Below are 12754 nucleotides of genomic sequence, written 5' to 3' on the forward strand. Positions count from 1 at the left end.
GTTGTGAGACATGCCATTCTGTAATGATATTGCACAGTGTTGTGCAGAATGCATTATGCTGTCTTCAGGCTGTATAACTGTAGCAGGCCTCACTGGCTCAGTCCCACAGAAGTTCACCACCACATGACATATACCTGCACTGCATGCTGTTTTCAATGCCACACACTACAACCTACATTGATATGTGCACATAGCAACCTTCAACTACATATGTATGTCCAGCCTTCGCTAACGGTTGCAGTATGTCCCTTGCCCTATGCACATCTTCATATGCATATAGAGGGTTCACAGTATGTAGATTATTAGATTATGTAGTTTACACTACCTTTGTCTCTAACAGCTTTTTAAGTTTGGCTGGGTGACTGGATGCCTGGCTGCCTGGTTGGTTAGCTGGCAGGCTGCCTGGATGGCTGGCTGGCTTGCTTGCTGGCTTGCTTGCTTGCTGGCTTGCTTGCTGGCTTGCTGGCTTGCTTGCTTGCTTGCTGGCTTGCTTGCTTGCTGCCTTGCTTTTTTTTTTTTTGGTCTCTGTCTGTCTGTCTCTCTGCCTGTCTGTCTATCTCTCTCTCTCTCTCTCCCTCCAGTCGCTGCAATGAAAGTATTGCATGTGTGGACTGGCAGTATAGGCTGCTTTTGTAGGTATCTGCACATGTGCATGTGATGGCCTCTGCACCAATTGGTGGCCAGCATTTACTAATTGCATGCAGCCTGCTGTGTGGTAATTGCAGTTCTCACTGTGATTTCAGGACACTGCTATAAAATGATAGGTTAGGTAGGCGTAGGCCTTTCAGTTTTGCAAGGTGGGGACCATGCTGGTTTGCTGTGGACACTGTTGTGTCAGTCTGAAGTTTGGTATGTCTCTCATATCTAAGGTTGTGTTGTAGCCACTGAATTGCATGTTGTACTGAAACCTGACTGTTGCTTCTTCCAGTTCATTCTTCTCAGTGTGTATGTTAACTCACACCTGCTAATGCTAACACTGTTTACATGGGAGTATGTACTTTCCTGTGGGACTTGTGGATTAACTGGTAAACAACTGTAGCTCTTGCAATGTGTTGCTATGGCTTTCCTATTTTCCATTTACATTCACTCCTTGTAATGCATGTTATATTTCTTTCAGCAGTAAATTCAAATATGTTTGCTGTGGTTTGGTGGCACTGCATGCAGTCTGGTGAGGCCAAGGTCTGGAGTTTGACACTTACAATGGTATCTTATTTTGCTGCTGAGCAGTAGTAGGGCCTTGTATTTTGTACTAATAGTTATGAATATCAGGCACATGCAGTGCTTGTAAACTGCTATACTGTCCTTAGTTTGTTAGATGGCTACATCCTTTGATATTTCTGTGTTGTACTCCTACATGAGGGTGTGCTTGTGGAAGTAATTCTACAGCTATTTTCAGAGTGTGTAACAGCAGAGAGGCTGATATGCCGGTGTGTTTCTGACACTTGCAGAACTCAGATACTCTCAGGTATATATTTGAGCAGCCTCAGGGAAAGGTACATATCAGTGGGATACACCCAAGATATATTTCAGATATTCTGCAGTTGTGACTATGGGGACTGTGTGTGTTTTGAGCATATGTATTACTACGCCATTTCTGACATGCAAGTAGTGTCTACTTTAACTTATTGATGGTGAACATTAAGTGGGATTCCCCACCTTTCTGCCTACTGTTAGTACATTTCACAGGGAGTCAGTGGGGCACAAGTAAGATTTTTTGACAAATCAAGGACATCCCTGTAAATCAGTCACAGTTGGGATGTCTGGCCTCATACTTATTCAAATATGGTGGTGGTTATCCTGCTGTGATACCGTGTGTGGTTTGTAAGGTGCTACTGTAACATTATTACCTACTAGCATGGCTGTTTCTCTTATCACACTCATGTAATGCAATTCCACAAGAATTGCCACTAAACATACAGGGAACAAGCTTTGTGTAATGGCCTTCCTATATTCCCTTTACATTCACTCCTTGTATTTCATGATATATTTCTTTCAGCACCATTCTCTTGTATATCTGATGTGGCTCAGTGGTAATTCATGCAGACTAGCGTTTCCAAGGTCCGAGGTTTGAGACTGACAGGGGTATTTTATTTTGCTGATGAGCAGACTACAGGCCTTGTCATACAGAGTGACTAAGGCACTTTTAAGCAGTCACTTAGCTATGCGCACACTCACTTAGCTAAGCGCACAGAAGCGCGCACCCGCTGGCTACTGCTTAATAGTGCTTACTCTCGCTACCACCCATGCTAATTTCTTTTAAAGAAAAGAAAATAGGGAGATAGGAAAGTAGTGAAAAAGAGGGCACAAAGAGGGTAGGACAGTAGGAAAACAAGCTTGGGATTTGTAGGAAGGATGTAGGGAAGGCCCATAGCTGCCCATTTCTTTATCAGCAACAGCTGTGCATATGTGTGTAATTTGGTGTGAAATTTGAAACCTTTCACCCCTGAGAGAGGGGTGAGGACAACAAAATATGTTGTACAGCCAATTTTTATTATCAAAACTGGTAAGCAGTGAAAAAAACCAGGCTTAAATAGTCAAGTATACTTGTGTGTTCAAAGTCAGTCACAGAAGGTAACCAAGATGTTCCACAAAGATGTAACCAGTGTAAACTATAACTGCTTTATTTCTCATCCATAAACAAAGTCAAAATCACATAGAGTGTTAACCATTCAGTCTCCATAAATCCAGCAGCGAATCCAGTAGAAACCACGTTTATTAGAATAATTAAAACACAGGGCTAGGCACAGTGGCCTGATGAAGATTCGTTGAAAGCGCTAGCCCTGTGTTTTAATTATTCTAATAAACGTGGTTTCTACTGGACGCTTGGATTTATTTTTACATGCTGGCTGAGTGTTTTTTCTACAAGCTATTGCCCAGTGGATGAGTAGGTTCGAATGAACACTCTATGGTGATTTTGACTCTTGCTTATTGGATTAAGAGTTCGCAAAGTAAAGCAGTTTATAGTTTACAGCTTCGTTTCTCTTTGTGGAACATTTGGTTACCTTCTGTGACTGACTTGAACTGAACACAGCAAGTATACTTCCCACTATTTAAGCCTGGTTTTTTGTTGTACTTTACCAGTTTTGTTTATTATCAGGCGAACAGAGTGTAGTGAGCACTATTCTTTGTTTTTAATTTTAATTATCAGTTGACATGTCCAGCAGACATGTCTGCAAAATGGGCAGCTATGTATGGGGCGTAATTTTTTTGTGGGAACAGTGCCCTTTTTTTATTATTTTTTCAGGTGAGAGTGGAATGTGAGATACAGGAAGTAGGTATATTTGGGGGGGTAGGTTGGGGAGGTTAACAGACAAGACAAACAAGATGCATACAGGGGCGGAGTTTGACACATGTGGGGGGGGGACACAATTGACGGGGACGGATGTTTGGATATCGCGAGCCCATGAGCCCACAGATGGCAACAGTGGAACTGAGATCCCCACCCATGGGCAGTTACCACTGCGCCTTCACTGCCTAGGATGGGGCTGTGCTGGGGCTGTATAGGATGGGCAGGCACACCAGTGAGTTGCGCCACCCTCGCCTCAAGCTGGCGTAAGGGATCAAGCACAGAACGCCTGATCTCGCTATGCACCACAGACCAGACACCATGGAGGGTGAGTGGGCGTTCTCCTCCGACCACACTTGCAGAGAGGGGATGAGCCCCATTCCCTGCAGCGCTTCCACCTGAAGGTGGCACAGGGCCACCGGAGGAGGTTCCAGCCTGGGTACTGGTGCCAGGTGCACTCGCCAGCTGAGGTGGAAGAGGTGGGTCCGCTGGAACCCGCCTTCCCTGTTGTCCTATGTTTAGCAGTATTTTATGACATTTTGGGTTAGTAACAAACAACACCATTCAAAATTAGTTGTAACAGCATGCATCAGTATTCCCATTTACCAAACATCCATGAATTCCGAACATTGAACAGCAAGCATAACACATGCATATTTAGAACAGCAGTACACATTCCAACAGCATGCAGGGTTGATTGGTGGCAACAGGCCATCAGGTTTGGATATGTGAACAGGGCACATGCATCAACGTACATGCAGATATGTATGAACCAACAGGACAAATGTCCATGGGAATTAATTGTGTATACACATACCCAGTTTGGTGTGGAATGGTATCATTTGTGAAAATAGGGTAGGGTGATGAAATATTACATTAACAACTTAAACTACATACACATATGCTGTGCATTCCTAGTATATATCCCCTACATGTATTAGTACAGTTTCCTATATGTAACCTTAGGAATGTTGGTGATGGGAATGTTACTGCTACATTAATATACATTCCATTTTTATTCATACATGTTCATATCTGGCTGTGTTCAGGTACAGCATCCTGCTACATTTGATTTATATGGCTCTAGACAACTGTGGATGTTCAGTATTTCATACAACCATACTATCTCCATATTGCAAGGGTACAGCAACATATCCAAATTGTGGGACACACACATTCCAGATTCAGTACTTTATTACACACATTTCACTCTTTGGTTGTGGCTGTCTCATTCATTTCATTATGTACTCACTGCAGTATAACTTTATTCCAGACTTATTACAGCTTTCTTGGTAGATTCATACCCTCTTTCTCACACTCTCACTTGTTTTATTTTTACATTTCAGGATGGTACTTAACTCTAGGCATTATTAACATTTCTTACTCGGTTACAACAATCCTTTCCAACTGACTCACTTATTTCATATGGCAGATTTTATAAGGGATGTATTTGACACATGTCTATCCTTTGTTGATTGATTACCACTCATTTTTAGGCTGAAGCAGTTATCTGATATTACAATACAGGTGGAGACTCTCTATTTGAGACTTGTTTAATGTTTATTTCTGGATTACAGGCTGCATCACTTACCTAATCTTACAGTACTAGCAGAATCTTTCTTCTAGGCTTATTTGAACTTTATTAATATGTAACAACACTGAACTCTTTTACAAGCTGTTTCACTTATATTCCATAACAATTCCAGCAAAGTAATTACTAACTTGCCTGGTGGCACAACCTCACCAGCCTATCAGCATAGGCTCACTGATTCATGGAACGGACACCTGCAGCTGTAATATAAATGATGTAATATTGGAACATACATCTCCATACTATAGGCTAGGATAATTTCTTACATACTTAATTACATGGATACTTACTCAGTAGTGGGGCGTTGGGCATTTGCCAGGCCTCCTGGATCCAACAGTTCAGTTGGTCCTGCTTATGTCTCTTCAGGTCTGCATGGTGGTGATGGACCTCTTCACCAGTCCTTGGAATGCCTGTGGCACTTGTGAGATCATGAGCCAACCAGTTCCACACCTCTGCTTTGTATGCACCCCAGTGAACCTGGCCCTGCATGAGTTGTGCCTCATGATTATGGACTAGGAGCCAAACCATATATTTTGACTCCTCAACACCCCACCTCTGTGCTCTAAAGCAACTTCCCTCTCCTGCACCTGCCATCCTGACTGCAAATGGGTACCACAATCAGTTATGCTGTGTATTCCCGCCTATGGGGCTTATATATGCCCATTTTCCCGCACTTATCTGTGATTGGCCATTTTGGATATTTATCAGCTTAAATAAACCTGCTTTGTCATGCTTCTATTTCCATTCATTCCTATATATATGCTAATACTGCATTTCTCAGTACAACTGTCATGGCTTAGTGGTTCAGTACTTTGACTGTGGTGTGCAATATCCTGGGTTCGAGCCTGGGCATTGTTTTTTTTTATTTTACTGCTGTCTAGACAGGCTAGGAGGTGTGTCTGTGTAAAGGCGGCTTTGATACAGCTTGCTTAGCATTGCCCACTGGTGAGCTGGTTGGCGCTGTGCGCAGCTCCGCGCAAACGGCTTACGCTGGGTAATGCATTATTTGGCTATGAGCACTCATATTATGCTGTGTGAAGCATTGCTCAACTACGGGCACTCATTTTAAGCATGTGAAAGCGCTGCTCAAATCCGGGCACTCATATTACACCTGTTAAACCGCTACTCACCTGAGGGCAGTCATATTAAGCTTGTTACAGTGCTGCTCCCCTATGGGCTCTCATATTAGGCTTCTTGAACCCTTGCTCAGCTATGGGCACATAATATCTCTTTTTTATATTTTATTGTGTCGGATTTCTTCAAAAATACATGGCCCATTTCATTACATTTTACTTAAATTATATATCTATATATATATATATATATATATATATATATATATATATATCTATATGTCAGGGGATTGTTTCATGCTTATTTAACTAAAAATAGAGAACGATGTTGTGGGGGCTCGAACTGTGACTACCTCCTCTTTTGCCAACGTCTCTACTGTTACGCTATTGCTACTTGGCTTAATTTGCATATTTAGATCTTATATGCTTTTCACTGTCTGCTAACTGTGGCTGAGCAGAGGGCATACCCGCGCAAATGAGCGCAACTACGGGCAAACATTTTGGAAATTAAAAAAAAAATTAAACTGTTATTTTTCCGTTTTACATTACAGTTGGGTTTATAGTCTGTGGGGGCATGTGTGGTGTTGTGTTCCTTGACATTTCTGCGGACTCACTCATGGGAGTTTACTTTCAGGACTCTGACTCTTCTGGGGGCGTGTCCCTTTGCAGAACTCGGCATTCGGACACGGCCCCTACTTTCCTACATGGACCGTGTTAGCCTAGGGTATGATTCAGCATGCCCTCATGAATATGCATGGCATGCTGACGTCATACCGTTAGACTGCAGCCTCCATGTAAGACATATTAACTCTTACACGGAGGTTTCGTGAATCCTGCTCTATATTTTTCCATTACATATAATCTGATACCTGTATCTTGTATGTTGGAACTTTTCTCCCTAGGCCTCCTCTGAATAAGGACCTGCTTCCAGTTGGACTTTCCCAGTTAACAAATGTAAAATAATAAATAAATAAATAATATTAACATCGCCCTGAATGATGGTTTCATTTTTTATTATATAGGTGATCCAGGCAAGGATATCTTCCAGAATAGGTACATTATTGCTAAGGGGTATATGTAGAACTATGATATATAAACTTTGGGATTTATTTATGTTAGGAAAGAGATGAGAATTTCAGTGTTAGAGAAGTGTGGAATATTATTAGTGTACGGGGGCTATGCTGTAGGTATTAGGGAAAAGGAGAGCAATATCACCATCTTTCTTGTGAAGCCTGTCAGACCTTATGGCGTTGAAGCCTGGAAGGAGGAATTCAGAGTCTTTTACATTAGGTTTGAGCCAGGTCTCCATGGCAGTGATGATGTCTGCTTGACTGAGTGCTATTCAAGCATGAAGGTCAGTGATTTCATTATGAATGATTTGGAAGTTTAGCAAAACAATTTTTAAGGCTTTACAGGAATTATAGTTGTTATATTGAGCAGAAAGGTTAGTGGACGTAGGTCCAGAATTAGGATGGATATCACTACATTGGTATATTCTAGAAAATCTGGGGGAGTAAAAACATGTTAATTGGTTTCTTTTTGATCTGCTGAGGTGATTACTGTGGTTGAAAATAATGTGTCTAATAGGAAGAATTTTAAATTTGGGGAAAAGCAGTGTATTTATTTGGAAGAGGTTAGGAGATATATCTGGGTAGCTCTCTGATGGGTATGATATGAAGGAAGTGACAGATGTAGGTTTAAAGGAAAGGGGGATATAGATTAGTGCTGTGAGATTTAGTAGTAAAAAGAAAAAGAAGGTGAGATGAGAAAGAAGTAATAAAGGTATGCTGGTCTGAGACATTTCGGGAAGCGACTGTAGTGAGAAGGTAGGTTAGCAGATACAGGGAAATAGTGGTAAAGTGCAGGGGAGTATAATGGAATAGGTAAGGGGAGTGTGATTAAAAACACTGAAATGAGCTCAAATGTGATTGAGATATACAAATAGGAGACTTTAAGAAGAAAAGTGTGAATGAATGAGAGGTAAGCAGAGTTGCAAGAAGTGAAGCACAGAATGAGTTAGTAGTTGGAGATATCTCTTCAGACAGAGGGGCAAATTAGAAAACTTAGCAAGTGAGTACAGCTCTTCCAAATCTGATGTTAAATAGGAAATGCTGAGCTGCCTTAACTTCTTGGAATGGAGAGGTGATAAAATCACCAAGCAAGGGGAGTAGTATTGCTGGAACTGAATTTATCCTCATGTCTTGGTGTGTACCTTCATGAGGTGGACCCTGTTTTTAAAAAATCTCATCAAGACAACACTGATATATAGACTGCATTTTCCATAGCATATATCATGGACAGAAGTAGGTTACAAAATAAAAAAGCTAGATGCACAAGTCCCAGGATAAAAAAGTGCCCAGTCCTGATAAGCACACTGGTGCCAGGAATGGAAAAATGACAGTGTAGAATCCTCAAGACACAGAAATATTCCTACAATGAGGATAAGCCAGGATCGGGGGAGGATGGCCCCCTTGTTGTAGAAGGAAGCAGTAGTCCACAACAATTACAAAAACTGATAGAACTAAAGACAGCCATAAAGAGGATAGAAAAGACAATTGAGACTGAGAACAAAATTATGTATTGTTACCATTATCCAAGAAGCCCAGAATTTCCAGACAGAAGATATACAAAAAAGATTAAGAGAGAAATTAGAGGAAAGATTATACATGCACAAAAAAAACTGCCAAAAGCTTCAAATGATTATGTGTTCATTAATTCATTATTAATTCATTAATACAACAGATTCATGAAAAGCCTTATATACACCAAGAAACCTTTTGGCCTTTTGGAAAAAGAAGCAACTAAGGAAGTGCAAAAATATAAAGAACAAAATCTAGAGATTTTTAAAGGCATTAAAAAGAAATATGGATATGGGAAAGAAAGATAGATCTGATATGGTGCAATGTTTATGGAAAGGAGAAGGCCAAATTAATCAATACAAAAAAACAGCCCCAGAGATATTCAAAGAGAAATACAAAGTCACCCAGATATGGAAAATTTCGCAATACAAAAATAAGATCATGGGGAGGGGTTTAGAACACAAGATTAGTAAAGTAGAAGTTAAAAAGTAGAAGCTGAAGTTATGGAATACCTGAGAAGTGAAGGATTTAGTATAGAAAGTCCAACACAGGTTATATCATGGTATGATGGAACAATGAGTTCCCCAGGTAAGGAGAAACATGGGGAGCAGAAGCCAGCTGAAGAAGAAATATGGGCATGGGAATGGAAAAAGAAATTTCATATGGTGCAATATTTATGCAAAGGAGAAAGCAAAACTAAGTAATACAAAAAGAGCAGCACCAAAGATATTTGAAGAGAAATATAGGCAAAGGCATCTGGATATGGAAAAGTTTATAATACAAAAATAAGAAAACAAAGAAGGAAAGTAGAAAAGAGGATTAGTAATGCAGAGATAGAAACTGAGGTTATGGATTACCTGCAAAGTGAAGGATTTAGTGTAAAGTATCTGTCTGATAACACAACAGCAGAATAAAATAATGGATCCCCAAATTAAGAAGAAACCAGCGGAGTGAGAAACATTTGATCAGGTACCATATGAAGATATTTTGGAGCCATCAGAAGGAAACCAGTACAAAAGTTCAGCTGGATTTGCACAGCAAGGGAAGGAACAGAGAACTGTGGCAACTCTGATGCAGTCAATATTGTGGAGTGACAGGCCAGTGAGTTCCCATATGAAAGAGCAACAGATAACACAGGATGAAACTGAAGAGGATATGGACAGAGAGATGCTCTGGAATGTTCTGTAGAATGCCCACAGGAAATGGAGAACAAAGAATGTGCCCTCATTTTTAGAAGAAATTATCTAAGGGAAGAGTTGATTGATTTAATAGAGATGGATACACATATTAGGATCAATAAAAGAAACAGACTATAGAAAGTCAATAAGACCCAAAATGACCCAGAAGTTTGATAAAAGAAATGAACACAATAATCAGAACTGTTCATAGAAATTCATGAGATATAACATAAGTAAATAAGATATATTTTTATGCAGATAAATAAATGACAGATAAAGGAAGAGGAGAAATCAAATGGCATCATGGAACTTTTGATTAGAGAAAATTATAAAGCAATTAAAACAAGAAGTGTTACTGTTAGAAGAGTACAGAAGTGGGAACAGATCAACAAAAATACTTAGAAAGACAGACATGATAAAAACAATGTGCAGGATCAGAATAGATCAACATCTATCATACACTATTACAAATAATAAACTAAAGATAGCACAGGCAGAAAATATTAGAAGATATGCAGATAAATATAAAATAAAAGTACAAAAAAGCAATTTATTGATGACTCAAAAAAGGTTTATAGAGAATTGGGAAAAAAGACAAAAGGAATTGAAACACCACCGAAAAAAGAAGAAATAGACACATATTAGAGAAATATCTATGAAGATCCTGTGGAACATAACAAAGATGCTGAATGGATAGAAGAATTAAAAGAAAGAATAAGAATTTCAAATGTACAGGATATGAAATGTGATAAAGTAACGGCCAGAGAAATTGAAACAAAATTAAGAAAAGCTCATAAATGGAAAACCCCAGGCCCAAATACAGTACCTAATGTCTAGCTAAACGTTTTAACATCTTCACTTGAAGATTTAGCCATGAGTAAGAACTGTTTATATCCACACCACAAATAGACACTGACCTGGTTAAACAAAGGAAAAACACTACTCTTCCTTAAGAGCAAACCTGCAAGGTATCCTAAAAGTTATAGACCAATAACTTGCCTTCCAACTATGTATAAACTATATACTGGAATTGATGCCAACAGAGTTTATAGTCATTAGAATAAAACTCAATCATGGCAATGAAACAAAAGGGTAACAAAAACAAGTCATATGGAACAAAGGATCATTTGTTGTTAAAGTCATAATGGAGAACTGTAAAAAGGGGAATAATCTAAGTATGGCATGGACAGACTACAAAACAGCACTTGACAGTATTCCACATTCATGGATAAAAGAGTGCTTAAAATGTGGAGGATACACCCTACACTGATCGATTACATTACAGCAACCATGAAACTGTGGCAAACCACTCTGCAGTTATCCATGGTAAAGGACAGATTATTACAGGAATCAAATTCAAATGGGAGATATTCCAGGGTAACTCTTTGTCACTGCTGTTCTTTTGTCTTGCCTTAACTCATGTCTACTTAGATGAAATCATGGCTATAATTTGGCTAACAGAAAACAACAAAGTGTAAAGATTTCCAATCATTTTTTTGGATGATTTAAAACTGTATAGTTCATGAGGTGAAGATCTGAAAGTACAACTGCAAGTGGTCAAAACTTTCTCAGATGATATGAGAATGTCATTTGGTCTTGATAAATGTGGAAAACCAACTTTTAAAGCAGGAAAGCTGCAGCACTAATAAAACATCAGTTTGGGACAAGAATGTAATATAAAAGAACTTGAGCAAGAGGCAGTGTATAAATGTTTGGGAATTGATGAAAGATCAACAATAAAACATAAACAAATGCTTATAAAACTTAGTAAGGAATGTTTTACAAGACTAAAATTAATACTGAAAACATCTCTGACATCTAGGAACAAAGTCCAGGCTATAAATCAATTTGCTATTCCTGTCCTAACTTACAGTTTTGGAATGATTGACTGGCTCCAAAAGATATTGGATCAGTTGGAAAGCAGAATAAGAAAATGCTTCATACTTATCAAATGATTTATAAAAATCAGATCTTGGAAAGTGAGAGGATGCCTGAGGAATGGAGAAAAAGTGTTTTGGTACCGATTTTTTAAGAATAAGGGTGATGTGCAGAGCTGTAGCAACTACAGTGGGATTAAATTGATTAGTCACAGCATGAAGTTATGGGAAAGAGTAGTGGAAGCTAGGTTAAGAAGGGACGTGATAATTAGTGATCAGCAGTATGGTTTCATGCCAGGAAAGAGCGCTACAGATGTGATATTTGCTCTGAAAGTGTTGATGGAGAAGTACAGAGAATGTCGGAAAGAGTTGCATTGTGTTTTTGTAGACTTGGAGAAAGCATATGACAGGGTGCCTAGAGAGGAGTTATGGTATTGTATGAGGAAGCCAGGAGTGTCAGAAAAGTATGTAAGAGTGGTACAGGATATGTATGAGGGTAGTGTGACAGCGGTGAGGTCTGCAGTGGGAGTGATGGATGCGTTTAAGGTGGAGGTGGGGTTACATCAAGGAACAGCTCTGAGCCCTTTCTTATTTGCAATGGTGATGGACAGGTTGACAGACGAGATCAGACAGGAGTCTCCGTGGACTATGATGTTTGCAGATGACATTGTGATCTGTAGTGAGAGTAGGGAACAGGTGGAGGAGACCCTGGAGAGATGGAGATATGCTCTAGAGAGAAGAGGACTAAAGGTCAGCAGGACTAAGACAGAATACATGTGTGTGAATGAGAGGGAGGATAGAGGAATAGTGAGGATGCAAGGAGTAGAGATGGTGAAGGTGGATGAGTTTAAATACTTGGGGTCACTAGTTCAGAGTAACGGTGAATGTGGAAGAGAGGTGAAGAAGATAGTGCAGGCAGGATGGAGTGGGTGGAGAAGTGTGTCAAAAGTGATTTGTGACAGACGAGTACCTGTAAGAGTGAAAGGAAAGGTCTATAAGAGGGTAGTGAGACCATCTATGTTATATGGGTTGGAGACAGTGGCATTGACAAAAAGGCAGGAGTTTGAGCTGGATGTGGCAGAATTAAAGATGTTAAGATTTGCACTGGGTGTGACGAGGGTGGACAGGATTAGGAATAAGTATATTAGAGGGTCAGCCCAGGTTGGAAGG

Source organism: Protopterus annectens, chromosome 3.part1, assembly GCF_019279795.1.
Source record: "Protopterus annectens isolate FY-2018-M chromosome 3.part1, PAN1.0, whole genome shotgun sequence".
Classification (NCBI taxonomy): domain Eukaryota; kingdom Metazoa; phylum Chordata; order Ceratodontiformes; family Protopteridae; genus Protopterus; species Protopterus annectens.